The sequence below is a fragment of the Mobula hypostoma genome, chromosome 9 (assembly GCF_963921235.1).
Source record: "Mobula hypostoma chromosome 9, sMobHyp1.1, whole genome shotgun sequence".
Classification (NCBI taxonomy): domain Eukaryota; kingdom Metazoa; phylum Chordata; class Chondrichthyes; order Myliobatiformes; family Myliobatidae; genus Mobula; species Mobula hypostoma.
Window position 1 is genome coordinate 15,692,827 of NC_086105.1, and position 18,034 is coordinate 15,710,860.

An 18,034-nucleotide genomic window follows, 5' to 3' on the forward strand; every position below is an offset into this window, starting at 1 on the left:
AGTTAACAAATTTCACGACACATGTCGGTGATAATAAACCTGATTCTCATTCTGATAGAACCTAGGGTGTTAGTTGCAAATGCCGATTTTTTAAAAAAACACGAAGTGCAGGAAGAGTGTAGAGATAGATCACACTGAGGAAGTAGAAAGGGTTAGAAATCATAAATGGCCATCATAGCTATTGTACAAAGCAACTTAAATTATAAAATCTTAGAGTCAGTGCAGTGTTGGCAAGATATACACATTTATCTGCATTTTCTAATTCGGTGAGTTGTCGTGCATAGTGGAATGGAAAGCTGCAAATTACCAAAAGAAAGCGACAAGAAAAATACAGTCGCGATGAAGGGAATATTATTACAAAGATTTCCTGCATTGCTGTCATGTGCCTTCTTATAACAAAGTACATTCTTACTATCAAGTCGAGCATGTAAGTCATTTGACTAGCATGATGCAGTCTTGCAGGATTCAAACTTATTCTTTAGTCAGTCATGTAGCACCTTCTGCTGGATATTAGGTGGTACTCCAGAGATTTATTGTACCCAAATGTACTGAATTTTGCCAAATTCATTTTACTGAATGTGTTCTGAAATTCACTTTAAACGCTTCAATTGCACTTAACGACTTTTAGGCATGACATCAATTTAAAGCATGTAATAACTCCCTTCAATATTTTCTGTCAAGTCAAACATTGCATTAGTCATATTATATTTGCTTTGGTATTATAAATGTACAATTGTGAAAATATTTTGGGTAATAACTTGCTTTAACTAAGCTGATCCTTGAGATGAGCAGATTGGCTTTTTAGATAAAACTGAATACAAGGGGTGATTGATAAGTTTGTGGCCTAAGGTAGAAGGAGTCAATTTTAGAAAACCTAGCACATTTATTTTTCAACATAGTCCCCTCCTACATGTACGCACTTAGTCCAGCGGTCGTGGAGCATACAGATCCCTTCTTTGTCGGAGTGGTCCACAGCAGGGGTGATTGATAGGTTCGTGGCCTAAGGTAGAAGGAGATGAGTTATTAACTTCAAACTTTCTGCATAATCACTCAAAGAGTTGAACTGCACATGCATGTAACGAGAGCGTCTTGGACATCCAGGTGGTCCACAGCAGGGGTGATTGATAAGTTCGTGGCCTTAAGGTAGCAGGAGATGAGTTATACAGCTCTCGTTACATGCACATGCAGGTCAACTTTTTGAATGATTATGCAGAAAGTTTGAACTTAATAACTCATCTCCTTCTACCTCAGGCCACGAACTTAATCAATCACCGCTGCTGTGGACCACTTCTGGAGGTCCAAGACGCCGATTTCTACAAAGAAGGGATCCGTATGCTCCACAACCGCTGGACTAAGTGTGTAAATGTAGGAAAAATAAATGTGCTAGTTTTTGTAAAATTGACCCCTTCTACCTTAGGCCACAAACTTATCAATCACCCCTCATATAATATTCCTATATTTTCTAGACTTCAATGACACCCGAGTCTTATTTGCTGCTACAAAAATACCTGTACCTGTGACCCTGACTGTAGTCCCCCCAGTCATTATTTCTCAACTACTTCTTGTCCCACCCTGCTATACAACAGAGCCAGCGCTGGTGCCCCTCAGCTATGTGGAGTACTTTGCCATGTCTTCAACCTGAGCCTGAGGCCCCGGAGGGTTCCTGTACTGTGGAAGACGTCTTGCCTCGTCCCTGTACCGAAGACGCTGTGCCCCAGCGGCCTCAATGACTACAGACCGGTGGCATTGACCTCCCACATCATGAAGACCCTGGACAGACTTGTTCTGGAGCTACTCCGGCCTATGGTCAGGCCACACTTAGTTCCCCTCCAGTTTACCCACCAGCCCCGACTAGGATGCCATTGTCTACCTGCTGAATCGTGTCTACGCCCACCTGGACAAGCCAGCGAGCACTGTGAGGGTCATGTTTTTTGACTTTTCCAGTGCGTTCAACACCATCCGCCCTGCTCTGCTGGGGGAGAAGCTGACAGCGATGCAGGTAGATGCTTTCTTGGTGTCATGGATTCTTGATTACCTGACTGGCAGACCACAGTACATGCGCTTGCAACAGCGTGTGTCCGACAGAGTGATCAGCAGCACTGGGGCTCCACAGGGGACTCTCTTGACTCCCTTTCTCTTCACCATTTACACCTCGGACTTCAACTACTGCACAGAGTCTTGTCATTTTCAGAAGTTTTCTGATGACTCTGCCATAGTTGGATGCATCAGCAAGGGAGATCAGGCTGAGTACAGGGCTACGGTAGGAAACTTTGTCACATGGTGTGAGCAGAATTATCTGCAGCTTAATGTGAAAAAGACCAAGGAGCTGGTGGTAGACCTGAGGAGAGCTAAGGTACCGGTGACCCCTGTTTCCATCCAGGGCGTCAGTGTGGACATGGTGGAGGATTACAAATACCTGGGGATATGAATTGACAATAAACTGGACTGGTCAAAGAACAGTGAGGCTGTCTACAAGAAGGGTCAGAGCCGTCTCTATTTCCTGAGGAGACTGAGGTCCTTTAACATTTGCTGGACGATGCTGAGGATGTTCTACAAATCTGTGGTGGCCAGTGCTATCATGTTTGCTGTTGTGTGCTGGGGCAGCAGGCTGAGGGTAGCAGACACCAACAGAATCAACAAACTCATTCGTAAGGCCAGTGATGTTGTGGGGATGGAACTGGACTCTCTGATGGTGGTGTCTGAAAAGAGGATGCTGTCCAAGTTGCATGCCATCTTGGACAATGTCTCCCATCCACTACATCATGTACTGGGTGGGCACAGGAGTACATTCAGCCAGAGACTCATTCCACAGAGATGCAACACAGAGCGTCATAGGAAGTCATTCCTGCCTGTGGCCATCAAACTTTACAACTCCTCCCTTGGAGGGTCAGACACCCTGAGCCAATAGGCTGGTCCTGGACTTAGTTCCTGGTATAATTTACATATTACTATTTAACTATTTATGGTTTTATTACTATTTAATTATTTATGGTGCAACTGTAATGATAACAAAAACCAGTTTCCCCCGGGATTAATAAAGTATGACCACGACTATGACTATGTGTCACTGATCTGAAAGCTGTCATTTTCTCTTGAGAGATGATATCACCCAACAGTCTCCAAAGCGGTATACTTGTTTGAGAAGGGAACAGCCCCAGGAAAGTCCTGGGCTGCTACAACTCCCCTCCTGCCAATAACCCACTTTTCTGACCATACCTTTGGCGTGACTACTTTCCTGAACTTCCTGTCTTTAACACTCTCTCTCCTGTCCGCTCCTCAGTGTTATGTTTTAGAACTCCAAAATATAAAAACTAATTAAAAACAAAAACACTGAGCCAGGAATAACTCGTGTACATTTTTAATTTTACTTTTAGCAGGACACACACGTATGACACGGTGGTGTGATGATGTATACCATTCACGTGCTTCATACATGAATTACTTTTTTTAATGCTTAATCAAAATAACTGTGTGTGTATATAAGTATCAGATTTAATATCACCTGTACATGTCATGAATTTTTTTTACTTTAAGGCAGCAGTACAATGAAATACATAATAAATGAATATAGAGAAAAAACTGAATTACACTAAGTATTATATATATATATATACACACACACACACACACACACACACACTTGGTGTCAAGTTAGGAAAAGGGGAAGTACAATGAGATCTGGGTGTCCTTGTTCATCAGTCACTGAAAGTAAGCATACAGGTACAGCAGGCAGTGAAGAAAGCTAATGGTATGTTGGCCTTCATAACAAGGGGAGTTGAGCATAGGAGCAAAGAGGTCCTTCTGCAGTTGTACAAGGCTCTGGTGAGACCCTACCTGGAGTATTATGTGCAGTTTTTGTCCCCAAATTTGAGGAAGGACATTCTTGCTATGGAGGGAGTGCAGCGTAGGTTCACTGGGTTAATTCCAGGGATGGCGGGAATGTCAGATGTTGAAATAATGGAGTGACTGGGCTTGTATACACTGGAATTTAGAAGGCTGAGAGGGGATCTTATTGAAACATATAAGATTATTAAGGGATTGGACACACTAGAGGCAGGAAACATGTTCCCGATGTTGGGGGAGTCCAGAACCAGAGGCCACAGTTTAAGAATAAGGGGTAGACAATTTAGAACAGAATTGAGGAAAAACTTTTTTCATACAGAGGGTTGTGGATCTGTGGAATGCTCTGCCTAAGAAGACAGTGGAGGCTTATTCTCTGGATTCTTTCAAGAAAGAGTTAGATAGAGCTCTTAAAGATAGCGGAGTCAAGGGATACGGGGAGAAGGCAGGAACGGGGTACTGATTGTGGATGATCAGCCATGAATGGTTGTGCTGGCTCGAAGGGTCGAATGGCCTACTCCTGCATCTATTGTCTATACACATGTCTATTAAATAATTAAGTTAAACAAAATACGGAAGTAGTGAGGTAGTGTTTATGGGGTTCAACATCCATTCAGAAATCTGATGGCAAAGGGGAAGAAGCTGTTCCTGAATCACTGAGTGTGTGCCTTCAGGCTTCTGTACTTCTTTGCTCATGGTAACGGTGTGACGAGGGCACATCCTGAGTGGTGGGGGTCTTTAATGATAGACACTATCTTCCTGAGGTAACGTTCCTTGAAGTGGTGTTGGATCCCATGGAGGCTGGTACCCATGATGGAGCTGATTAATTTTACAAGTTTCTGCAGCTTACTTCGAGTTTGTACAGTAGCCCCCCAACCCGACTCTCCCATACCAGGCAGTGATGCAGCCGGTCAGATTGTTCTCCATGGTATATCTGTAGAAGTTTTTGAGTGTTTTAGTTGACAGACCAAATCTCCTCAAACTCCTGATGAAATATAGCCGCTGTCTTGCCTTCTTTATAGCTGCATCGATATGTTGCATCCAGGTCAGGCCCTCAGAGATACTGACACCCAGGAACTTGAAATTGCTCACTCTCTCCACTTCTGATCCCTCTATGAGGCTTGGTTTGTGTTCCCTCCTCTTACCCTTTCTGAAGTCCACAATCAGCTCTTTGGTCTTGTTGTTATTGAGCGCAAGGTTGTTGCTGGGGCACCACAACTAACTGATATATCTTGCTCCTGTATGCCCTTTCGTCACCATCTGAAATTTTGCCAACAATGGTTGCATCATCAGCAAATTTTTGGATGTCAGTTGAGCTATGCCTAGTCACCCAGTCATGGGTGTAGAGAGAGTAGAGCAGTCAGCTAAGCACACCAGTACTTGTGAGTATCTCTATATTCGCTAGTTTCTGGAGAGATGAGGTCTCATTTATCCTCTTCCATTTCCATAACACTTACGTCATTCTCCTCGTTCTTTTCATTTTCCTTCTTTCTAGAATGTGCACCTTGATCTTGGGAAGGTGCATTCAGTTCACTGGAGTATTCTCTTATTAATCCTTCTGTTGCTCCCTTTATGATCTGATCTACCTTTTGGTTTCCTCATCTATAACATCATCTGATCAATCCTCTGATTTTCTATCTCCATTGACACCTTTCTTTGTGGCCTTCCATTCATCCAGCTGGACTTTGGTCTTTTAGTATACTTTTACAAGCAGCTTTTTGTCCCCACTTGAAATTCATGCAATAACCTTAATGCACACAGAGTAAATTCTGGTTCTTTATACTTACAAAAGCTGAATGCTTGCAACTTTCCTGAAGCTCCTTGAACTTTTTTCCTGCTTAAAATCAGGCCACATCTCACAAGTAACTGCCTGATTAACAGATCAGAAGCTTTTTCAGATACATTGACTACAAAAACTGTGTAGTCAGACCACTGCTTTGTTCATTTTCATGACCCCCTGAGCAGCTCCCATGGTCTAATACAGTGCTTTGAAAGAGTATTCAGCCCCCATGACTATTTTCACATCTTACGGTCTCATTTTCTAGATTTAAAAATATTGAAGTAGGATTTTTGAGCTAACCTATAAAATATTGTGCATCAAGTCAAATCAAAAGAAACATTCCAAAACCTGTCAACAACAATTTACTAAAAACCAAATTTGTGAGACTGAAGAAGTATTTATCCCCTTTGTAACAACTACACTAACTTTCCTTAGGAGCAATACTGTATATTACCTTACCAACTCACCCAATATATTGATGTAGAAAATTGGTGGATCACCTGATTAAACATCCCCTCTCTCTGTAAGGTCTAATAGTCTGGTAGCTTTTCAACAGACTAAACCAAAATGAAGTCAAATTAGCATCAAGGCAAGTCAGGGAAATGATAACACAGAGACACAAATCTCGGACCATCTCAAAGGAACTGAACATACCTTGGAGCTCAGTGCAGTCCGTTGAGAAAAAGTGGGAAAAATATGAGACCACAGCCACACTGCCTAGATCAGGCTGCCCCTCTAAACTTAGTTACTGAAGAAGAATGGCACTTGTAAGAGAGGTGACTGTGATGCCAAAAGTCACTCTGAGTGAACTTCAGAAGCCAGTGGCTACAACTGGAGATGAAGTTCATGGCTCCACAATCTCTAAGGCCTTAAACAAAATGGGTATTTATGGAAGAGTGGCAAGGAAGAAGCCCTGACTAAAAAAAGGCTTTGTACATAAAGACTTTACAATGTACACAGAATATTCTGTAAAAAATGTGGAAGGAGGTCTTATGATCAGTTGAAACTAAAGTGGAACTTTTTGGCCTCAACATTAAGCAGTGGCATAAATCTAATATTGTGCATCAGTCAGGTAACACCATCCCTAACTGTAAAGTATGGTGGAAGTAGGATTATGCTATGGGTATGCTCTTCAGCAGCAGGGACTGGAAATCTGGTCAAAACTGATAGAAAGATGATTGCTGTGAAATACAGGGAAAACCTGATAGCTTCTGCCAGAAGGTTTAAACTGGGGAGGAAGTTCTTCTTCAAGCAGAACAATGACCCAAAGCAAACTGCCAAAGCAACCATGGAGTGACTTCAAATGAAGAACAATGATGCCCCTGAGTGGCCCAGTCAATGTCCTGACTTTAACCTGATCAAACATCTCTGGCAGGGCCTCAAGATTGTGATCCATCAATGCTCCCCAACAAACCTGACACTGCTTGAGCTATTTTGCAATGAGGAAGGGCAAACCTTGCTCCATCACACTGTACAAAGCTAATAGAGACTTATCCAAAAAGAATACTGCCTGTAGTAGCTGTGAGAGATGATCCATCTGAGTACTGAGCAAAGGGTGTATGAATACTTTTGAACTGCTCACATTTAAGTTTGTGAATTTTTAATTTTTTTATACTTTACAAAAGTGTTTCCCAATCTTTTTTTACCCCAACACCTCCCCAAAGCACTTTCGTACTTGCCAACATCCCCTCCCCACAAAGCACCTTCATACTTGCCTATGCCCCTCTTAGGCACGATATATTTTCCAGTGACCCTATACTGTAAAAACATGTCTACCATATGCCAACATGACAAAAATGATTCTACTTTAATTATTTTACTTGTCTTTACACCTAGGTTACGCAGTGCCTGTGTGCTGTACAGCAGCTTTGATATCAATGTGATCCTTGAGCTTGATCATTTTTAGTCGAAATATCTGGTTCAAATTATAACAGCAAAAGCCTCAAGTCCCTATGCATAGCAATGTCCAAGTGGTTTCTGTTTTTTTTTTGAGTATGTGGTTCACTGCCCTACAGCCTCATTCAACAAGGTAGGAGGATGGAAATGCAATGAAGAGCAGTTTAGCTCTTCTCCAAAGACCAGGAAACTTCATTTGACAATGCAGCCACATACCACAAAAGATGGCATTTTTGCTTCTTCATCATTCTGAATTTTGATATTTCTTCTTATAAGCTCTCCTCCTGTTCTTCCACCTTGCAAAGAAATGGGTTAATTATCCAGTCCATAATTACCAGGTCATTCAAATCCCTGATCAATTCTGAAAATTCTTCTTCAGTGACTACATGTGTAAGCAGTACTCTTGCAAATCACCATCTGTGAAAGAGGGTGCCATACTTTCCATGCAAGGAAACTGTGAGAACGTACTTATCCCAATGTTTTGCTTATGCATTTCCAATTTTCTGATTAGAGTGGACACTGCACTTTTTGCCTGGATTAAATTGAAATTCTCACCTTACAGCCTCATATTTAGAATATTCATTTTGTCATACAGATTGGCTAGGTATGCCACATCTCCATGTAGAAGTTCAATGTTGTTTCCCAAGCTCTTGTTGACTTTGAACAAAAATTCAATCACAGTGTCAAAAAGATCAAAAGAAACATTTTAAGCAGTAGCCTTTTACAGCCAACACACTTCAATGTGAAGGAGCAAGTGTTCAAACTCTTCTTCGGTATCTTGGAGTAACTGGTGAAATATTCTGCTGTTTAATGGATGAGCTTTAATTTTGTTTATATTACAAGAGTCATGCTTGGAAAAAGTCACTAACTGAGATTTTTGGTTGTGAGGTGCTGATGATTAATCACACAATGGATTACAAACAGACTTGCAACTTCTTTTTTTCATAAATGCCACTAAATCAGCATGGTGATCTGTCATATATGGTGCTCTACCTGTTGAACAAGAAATCACGTTCCTAATCCGAATATTTTTATTGTCAATATACATTTTGGTCTAATCGTAGATTGATTCTCCGTTGATATTTGTTTTTAACTTATTACAGAAGAGAATCTCTTCATAAACTTTTCCATTTTTGATAAACTGTACGTAGGCCATTAGCAATGCCTCATTGTCTTGCACAGTTAACTCATCCAATTGTATCCCAAGTCCTGTTTTTTGTAGCTCTGTGCATAGTTGATACTCAATGTCTTCACTCATTTCGTGAATACAATGAGCTACAAAGTTAGTACTCAGAGGAATTGATTTTAAAATACTGGCATCCATTTTGAGAACAGTGGTGAGCACTTCTGATACAGCAGGCATTATTAATCTTTCACCAATTGTATGAGATTTTCCACACTTTATCAATTTGGAAATGTTATAAGAAGCAATGAGACCACTATCAAGGTTATTTTTAGCTTTCTTGGTAAATGACTCAAGTGTACAATGCTTTTCAAATGTTTCTTTCATCTTCTGGAATTGAGTAATACCATAAATAGCCTTTTCAAAGTTTCTTTTACAGAAGTGTTCCTACAATTTTGATGGTCTTAAGGCTTCATTAGACAGTACAGTACTACAAATAAGACACATGGGATGTCACTGATCTGACGGGAACAGAAAAAATCCATACTCCAGGTATGTAACATTGTATTGACACATTTTCTGTACTTAGTTTCTTAGCAGGATTAGAAATCAAGGTTTCACCACCTTTGGACTCAGAGATTGTGCCATACTTATCCATCATTAACGAAGCTAAACTAAAATTTAAAAATTAACACAAACTGGGAATGCCTCTCGGATGTTGATGACGGCAGCGAGTTGACACAGTCAGTCAGGTTTCATGCCTCAAATAGGGTGATACTTATTCCCCCCACCCCAAGAATCTTGAATGCCCCCTGGTGACTTCTATTTCCCCTGACTGCCCCCTTGGGTGGGTGGGGGTGGTACTGCCCCTTTTGGGAATCACTGCTTTACAGTTTTGGGGCTCTACTATGAAAAAAGGAGCATGCAATTCACAAATAAAAATCCTCAGCTAAATTCATCAAAATCGCTGGTTGTAAAACTCTTGTCTGAACAAAGCGTTGGGGGCTGAATACTTTTACAAGGCCCTGTATGCTTTCCAACCAGAGGCATAAAGGGTGGGACCAACACCATTTTGGGCAATGATTCATGGTGTGCAACATGAGAGACAGTTGTAGCTTCATCCAGTACCTTTATTAATTGGCCTCTTTATTGTTAGACATTGTATTCATATCAAGATCTGATATTGATTTTAGTTTGAAAAAAATGATCATTAGGAAATATGCTAATGTGAATTCTGTGCAGCCCTAAACACTTAACTACTAATATTACATCGACTCAGGCCTAGGGTGCTGGCGTCGGGCACAATGACGGACTATCCACTTCTCCCTCTCCCTCATCAGTGTGTTCAGTTCATCTGCATTAGCCACACCGCTGTCTCCTAGGAGCGTGTTGACCATAGTCTTGGGAGGGCGCCCAGGGTTCATCCTCCGTGCTTGGGCTCCCATATGATGACTAGGCTGGCAGGTAGCTCAGGGTGGCGTAGACAGTGCCCCGCTAGTTGCCGTCTTCTTGCCTCGATTTTAGTGGAGAGCTTCGGTAGGTTGTTATAGAGCTCAACGTTCGTCATGTGCTGTTGCCAACGCACATCAAGAGCCATCCGGAGCATTCGTGTATAGCAACCATCTAGAGACTTTTGCATCGTCTTGGTGAGTGTCCACGTCTCCCATCCATACACCCGAATGGACTCTATGACTGCTATGAAAATCTTCTTTTTAAGCCCTCTGGTCAGGTTCAACTTCCAGATTTCCTTCATGTCGTTCATAGCCCTCCACGCCAGCGCTTTCCATATCTTTATGTCTTTCTCAAAACTCATCACTTGTAGTCAAAGACTTTCTTAATAAACACTTAAAATGTAGGTCAACAACTCATCTTAAAAATAACAATTTGGGAGTAATGGTTTAATTCAGAAATGAACAGGTTAGCATTCATTTCAAGAGTTCTAGAAGATTTAATGCTGAGACTTTATAAGGCATTGGTGAAACTATATTTGGAGTATTTTAAGCAGTTATGGGTCTTATTTATTAGCAAAAATGTGTTGGCATTGGAGAAAGTCCACAGGAGGATTATGAGAATGATCCTAGGAATGAAAAGGTTAACACATGAGGAGTGCTTGATGACTCTAGGCCTATACTCACTGGAGTTTAGAAGAATAAGGAGGGGATCTCAGTGAAACCTATTGGACATGGAAAGGTGTGGATAGAGTCAACATGAAGAGAATGTTTCCAATAGTGGGAGAGTCTAGGAACAAAGAGCGGAGCCCCAGAATAGAAGAATATCCCTTTGAATAAAAATGAGGGGGAATTTATTCAGCCAGAGGGAGGTGAATCTGTGGAATTCATTGTCACAGGTGATTGTAGAGGCCAAGTCATTGGATATATTTAAAGTGGAGGAAAGATTCTTGATTAGTAAGGGCATCAAAGGTGAGAGGGAGAAGGCAGGAGAATGGTGTTGAGAGGGAAAATATATTAGCCATGATCTACTGGTGAAGCAGACTCGGTGGGCCAAGTGCCCCAATGCTGCTCTGATGTTCTATGGTCTCCTCAGTGCTTTTCAATGGATTAACAGAATATACCCACAATTGAGATTCCAGCAATATGGACCAGATATTATCCATACCATCATTCAGGAGCATTAAATTGGAGGCTGGACACATCATCTACTTAAGTCAATATTAACAATTCAATCCCTTTTAGTTATAAAACAGAAGTATTGGTAGGAAGCAAGTCACATATTTTAAATGAAATCAGATGAGAGAGCATATGAACAGTTGTGAGAAGTTGGAGGGATAGTGAACAATAAAATGTTGCTGGGGTGGGGGGCAGTGAAGGCCAATGTTCAAGCTCTTCACAAACTCAAGTTCTATTCACCAGTACCGATGTCCAAATGAAAGGTCATCACCCTAAAACATTAACAATTTCTCTCTTTATAGAGGCTGCCTGACCTGTTGAATATTCTTAACATTTTTATGTTCAGTTTCAGATTTCCAAAATCTGCAGTACATTGACTTTAGGTCCTATTAAGCAAATTAGGAGTTAAACTAAGGGAGTTCAACCATTGCTCGTTTTAAAAATATTGATCCATATATTAAGTTTTCTTTAATTTCTGATTTGTCAAAACACCCTCCTTTATTTCATTTTACTAAATTGAAAGGTGGGAAATAAAGGTGAGGGAACATTCTAAATAAAAATGTGTACAAAGTGGCCTTAATGTACTTCTTTTTTCATTTTCTGTGCTTTTGAAAGCGACAGATTGATAAGGAATCAAGCACATTGCTTTTTTTTAAACTAGTAATTCGATTACATTTATGCAAACATTTAAAATGGGGTGGCACAGTAGCACAACACTTGACAGTCCCAGCGACCAGGGTTCAATTCCTGCCACTGCCTGTAAGGAGTTTTTACGTTCTCCATGTGACTGCGTGAGTTTCCTCCAGGTACTCCAGGGTTGCCTCCCACAGTCCGAAGACCTACCAGTTGGTAGGTTAATTGGACATCATAAATTGTCCCATGATTAGGCTTGGATTAAATAAATTATCAGAACGGGGATCGCCGGTTGGCAAGGCTCAAAGGGCCGAATGGGCCTGTTCTGTGCTGTATCTCAATAAACAAAAAAATTAACTCCACTCCAATAGAATGTTTAATAAATAAACAAAAAGCTTCATTATGTGCATTGCAAGTAATGGCAATTAAAGCCATGCAAAAATTGTACTCATGAGTCACAGAACTACATAAATAGATTCCAGGCAAAGAAGGTGCCAGCAACATGCATTGTGGCTTCCACAACCACCACCATTCAAAAAGCATCTAACATTATACCTTCATATTTTAATCTCTTTCCTTTCCTTTGCTTTCTATTTTTCTCCCTTCACTGCCATTCATGCCCCTGCTCTTTGTTAATCCCCTATTTTATTACTCCAATATTTGGGATCAGAGTTCCTGAATACAAGGTAATGCGAGAAGCTGTGGTGTGGGCTACTTATATCAGGATACTGTTGCCTAGAATGATTACTCCCTCCATGTTCCCTAATTCTATAATATTTGCTCTCATTATTTTCAACCCCTTATTCTCTTACCATTTGAGGGTATGGGTTCTTCTATTTTCCATTTTGGTGAAGGAAGTAACCAGGACAGAGCTTAAAATTAAACATCCTTTATTGAAGATAAATAATACTCAACTAACAGCAGTGACTCATATAACGATAATCAGAAATCATAGTGTACACAGTTCTTAAAAAGATATACATCATTCTGCCTTTGTGCAGTGGACAGCATCCTGACAAGCAGCGTCTCTGCTTGGTATAGAGGCAGAAGAGTGGCAGACAGGAAGGCTCTACAACGGGTCGTCAAACTACCCACTGCATCAGGGGCACCAGCCTACCTGCTATCAAGAACATATATACAGAAAGGTGCTGGAAAAGGGCCAGTAACATCATGAAGGATCCTGCCCACCCTGTTCATGGACTGTTTATCCCCTCCCATTAGACAGCAGGCTAGATAGCATCCGCACTAGGTCCAGCAGATTTAAAAATACTTTCCCCAAGCAGTAAAACTGATCAACAACTCACCCACTAATTCCACCACTACTTTATTATTTCCTGTCAGTCACCTTATGTACAGACTGGTGACACTCTATGGCCATACAATCAAACTATATATATAAGCTAGCTTATGTACATTGTGGTTTTCACTATTACTGTCAGGGTTTTTTTTTGTGCTGCATTAGATCCAGAGTACTGTAACAATTATTTTGTTCTCCTTACTGTTTACTGCTTTATAGTTTTTTTTTGATATTTAGAAACTTTTCAACTATTTTTGAAAGCATCTTCACTTCACAGAATTTTTCTTCATGTGCCTAAGACTTTTGCACAGTACTGTGTATATAAAAACACACATATATAAAAATTATTCCATCAATAAATTGTTTACACTGAATATAACATTATGAAGTTAAACAATCACAACCCTTATGGTCAATTATTCTAAATTTATTTAACCATTAATCATTTTCTAGCTATGAACCGTAACATCACAATATAATCAAAACTATAATTCTACAGAATCTACTGTAGCTTAGAAACTGATAAGCACAATAAGTTACTTTCCAATAAGTTTTACAAATAGCAAATTTTGCAACCCATTTATATTAAACATACATACCATGAATACAGAATATCTCATACATTTCTAAATACCTATTGTGATTGCTAAACTTAACAAGGAACGATACATTAATTACAGCTATACAGTACCTCCAAGTATGTATCCCTCATGTATTGTAGCCCTAAAACAGCGAAACCTCAGTTATCAGGACTGAGAACCTTGCAGCTTGTTATATAATTACCAATTTGGATCAAATATAGGAAGGTCTGATTATTACGTTTGCAGACATTATGGAAATTGGTGTTGATGCTGAGCAAGATACTCATAGGCTGCAGAATGTTATTGATCAGTTTGCAAGATGATGTTGGATCTGATGATATCGATCCAGAGGCTCTTCAGTTCAAGAATAAGGCATAAAACTTGGTGTTACAGCCATTTTATTAAGCATTACAAGAATAAAGAGACAAGGAAAAGAATCTATGGTCATCTCACACTCAGTCTAGAGATTAAAAAACATTAAATTAATAATAATTAGCCTATAAAGAGACAGATTCAAGTGCTACAGAAATACTGAGAAGCTTCAAGTATCGAACGTGCTACAATTTCTACAAAATTTACTCACCAATTACACGCAAGTGATTACATAAAAATACATGTATGGGGTAGATTAAACTACAAGAAAAGTAACAAAGACGAGAAGATGTCCTGATGAAGGGTCTCTGTCAGAAATGTACTCCTTTCCATAGATGCTGCCTGGCTTGCTAGGTTTCTCTAGAATTTTGGGTGTGTTGCCAAGAAAATAACAATTTTGCACCCTAAACCAACAACAGGCAGAACCATTAAATTTAATCTTGATAAGAGCAAAGTGTTGGCATGATAGGATCTTACTGAGTACTGAGTGTCAGAGGAGCTTCAGCGTACAAGTTCAAAAGATCCCCATGAACGCTGAAGCTGATCAGAGAGTGAGGAAAGCATAGGACTTCATTAAACAGGGCAGAAAATATGAGCAGGCAAATTATGACACAACTTTAAGAGCATTAGTTAGAACAGTCTGCTCGCCATATTGTAAGAAGAATGTTCCTATACTGAAGACAGTGCAGTAGAGCCTCCCCAGGATGTTTGCTTGCAATGAAGTATTTCACTCAGGAGAAGAGACTGGAGAAGTAGGGTTTAATATCTTCAGAATGGAGGACACTGGGGGAGGGGCATGGGTAAGTAGAAAGTAATAAACTTTCCCCCAAATCAGAAGTGTCATTAGTTCAGGGCAAAGGGCAAGATGTTTAGAGGGGATCTGGGGAAGAAAGCATTCATCTAAGAATAACACCGTTCCACCACTACTCTGTCTTCTATGCGCAAGCCAGTTCGGGTAAGATGGTGGCAGGTTCAGACACAGTGGCCTCTCAGAGGCCAACCAAAGCTGTTTTTTCTTTTGTTAAATGTCTTTTTTTTAAATGATCGCAAGACAATGTTAGACTCCAAGAATTTTGGGTACTCCAGGTCTACCCCATCAGTGAACTGCACATTGGCGGAGGTGCTGGACTTGGTGCAGACAGTGTCGCTGCCTGTTGCAGGAACGCATCAACGGCATCAGAGTTGGTGCTTAAAGGAGGTGTGCAAATGCCACAGGTCTGTTTCCCTCGTTTGTGGCATGACAGACAGCAGGGGGAACTACAAGGCCTTGGTTGTAGTGAGGACTAGGCCACAAGCATGGGCTTGCCTGCTGCTGCAGTCCAGGAGTGGACACTAGAGGCAGTATAGTGCAGGGTCTGCACTCGGTTGGGGGCAGACCTCTCCCAGAGCTGCCCTCTAGTGCTCGATCAGTGGAATGACAGACAGGATTGCGCATGCATATTTGCCTGCACACTGCTAGGCAGTGCACTATCAATTTGCAGGACATGTCACTCAGGGACTTGAGCTACACAGTATTTTTTTTTGTGTGACTGTGTATGTGCCTGCTATTTTGAATGTGCTGTGTATGTTTTGCACCTTGGCCCCAGAGGAACACTGTTTCATTCACTCTATTCGTGTATGGTTGAATGATAATTAAACTTGAATTTGAAATTGAATTGAATTTGACCCAAACTACTAAGTCACCATGGATCATTGAGAAGCATCAAGATGAGCACTTAAATCAACAATTCATGGAACACTACAAAGTGTTGATAAATGGGTATTTGGCAGGATAACGTTCCCATCTGTTGTGCTATATAGTTTTATCTCTCTGATAAATTACAAATTGGTACATTCCAGTATTTGCCATTCAGAGAAAGCAGCTGCAATAAAGGTGGAATAGCATTGAATACCACCTGCCCAAGAAAGAGGCCATATCAAGAGAGAGAAGTTCCGTCGGGAGAGCAACCAATTTGAAGGAGGAACATTGCCAGGTAGTGGTCAGGGTGAAGCAGAAGTGATACCACTGGGACAGCAATGGAGCGGAATTGAAAAGGAACCTGTCAGAATAATAAGCTAATAGTGGCCAGGGCTACTTCTTCATTGAATGCTGCACTTGTTGAAAAAGCAGATACAGTGCCTATAAAAAGTATTCACCCACCCCCTGCGGAAGTTTCAGTGTTCTATTATTTTACAACATTGTGTCAAAGTGAAAACAGGTCTCTACAAATAGTGTCCCAGTAGTTGCTGAGGTCATTTTTCAGAAAGTTTGCAGGGTAAGGTGGTAATAATATGGAGATTGAGGTTTAGGCAAACAGGGTTAAATAGTACATTGTTTTTCATGAAGAAACAATAAGAGGTGTGAGTACTGTAAGCAACTAGAAACGATTGAGCATATACTGATGTCCAATAGAATCTGGGGGAGGGGTGATTGTAAAGTTATCGAGATAAAAACAATTTAACAGTGCTGTAACAATATTTTCAGAAAGGATCACAGGATTATTGTTTTAAATATATTGTGCAGTTCCTTAAGAATACGGGTCTTTTTAAATATAATTTAATACAATTATAAATATGCAAGATTTAGATATCCTGACCCACACTCCAGTGCAGGAGGTGGCGGTAATGCACCTTAAAGCTGTTTGCCAACCGCCTTAAAATCTAAGCAAAAAGTTTTCAGGTCTGCCTCTGCGAAATCAACAAAAGAAACAGCAGGTAAAATATTCGTTTCCCGAACTTTAAAGTAAAGTACTTTAAATTTTCACTTTCAACGGATCTAGACTTAGAATTTGAGAAATCGATACACCTGGGAGAAACATGACCTAATCTTTCAGCTGATCACTATTAAAAGATCCCGTTCCTTCTCAATAAACTGCCTGCCCTCTCCTCACGATCTGCAGGTTGGAGCAGTGCTCTGGTGTCTCTTTAAGAATTGTGTTCCGAAGTCACAGCTACATAGTTAAGTGCTGGAAACCAGACAATATTGTGGTAGAGGAGCTCAGCTCAAGCGCCGAAATCGGGACACTTCGCTGTTAATTTGTTCCTTTCAGCCGCAATTTTTAAAAAAAACAGCGACCAACCATTTTAACACTTAACTGTTTTCAATGACACGCTGATCTAACGCTCTCAAAGCAAAGCAGAATATCTTTTTATAAAATTGCTATATAATCTTGTTTCGAATATACCCCGCCCATACCAAATTATCTTCTGCTCTCACTAATGACAATATCTCGCACTTCCCTAAAGCTCACCCACAATGGTGAACAACCACAGTATTTTTTTTTAATTTTAGCGAATGTTGGTAACATTTTCACTACTTAGGTAAGGAAACAGTCCAGATAAGCGAAAACAACCCAGGAACCAGTTAATTATTTCTCTTTGTACCTTTTAGCAGTTAATGGAGAATTGAGTACCAATCTCAGGTGTTCGCCCTCGAGATTGTTATTTAATGACACGAGAAATAAATTTCATTATTACGCCAGTATATATTTAATCATCAAGACCATGAGAACATTTTCGACTATTTATTGATACAGTACTAACTTGCATAACTTTTCTTAACTGTTTTCTATTATGTGCTTGAAGCTATTGTATATAAAATAATTAGAGTCGCACGTTACAAATGGAAAGAAAATGAAGTCTAGGATACCAATACAAATTTAAGGATTTCTTTACTGCTTCCGCCACTGAGGATTTTGCAAAGAACAACAATTCTTACAATCAGTCTTACGATTTTCAGAAAATGTTTTGGGAGAAATATCTTGGCTGGCATTCCGTATTGAAACGAATGTTAGTTCATTGTAAAATATAATACATTAAAATATAAATTTATTTCGATCATTAAAATCAACTCGGGCAAAACGTGGTGTCATTTATGGTACTCTGATGGCTAAAGTGCCAAACGTA

The 18,034-nt window shown here is 40.3% G+C and overlaps 1 protein-coding gene across 3 annotated transcripts in view; it reads right to left on the reverse strand.

Annotated features, from left to right (window-relative positions):
* Positions 1–18,034, reverse strand: part of LOC134351524 (small integral membrane protein 29-like) — a 123,033-nt gene that overhangs the window by 104,046 nt on the left and 953 nt on the right. The gene's annotated exons all lie outside the window — the stretch shown is intronic.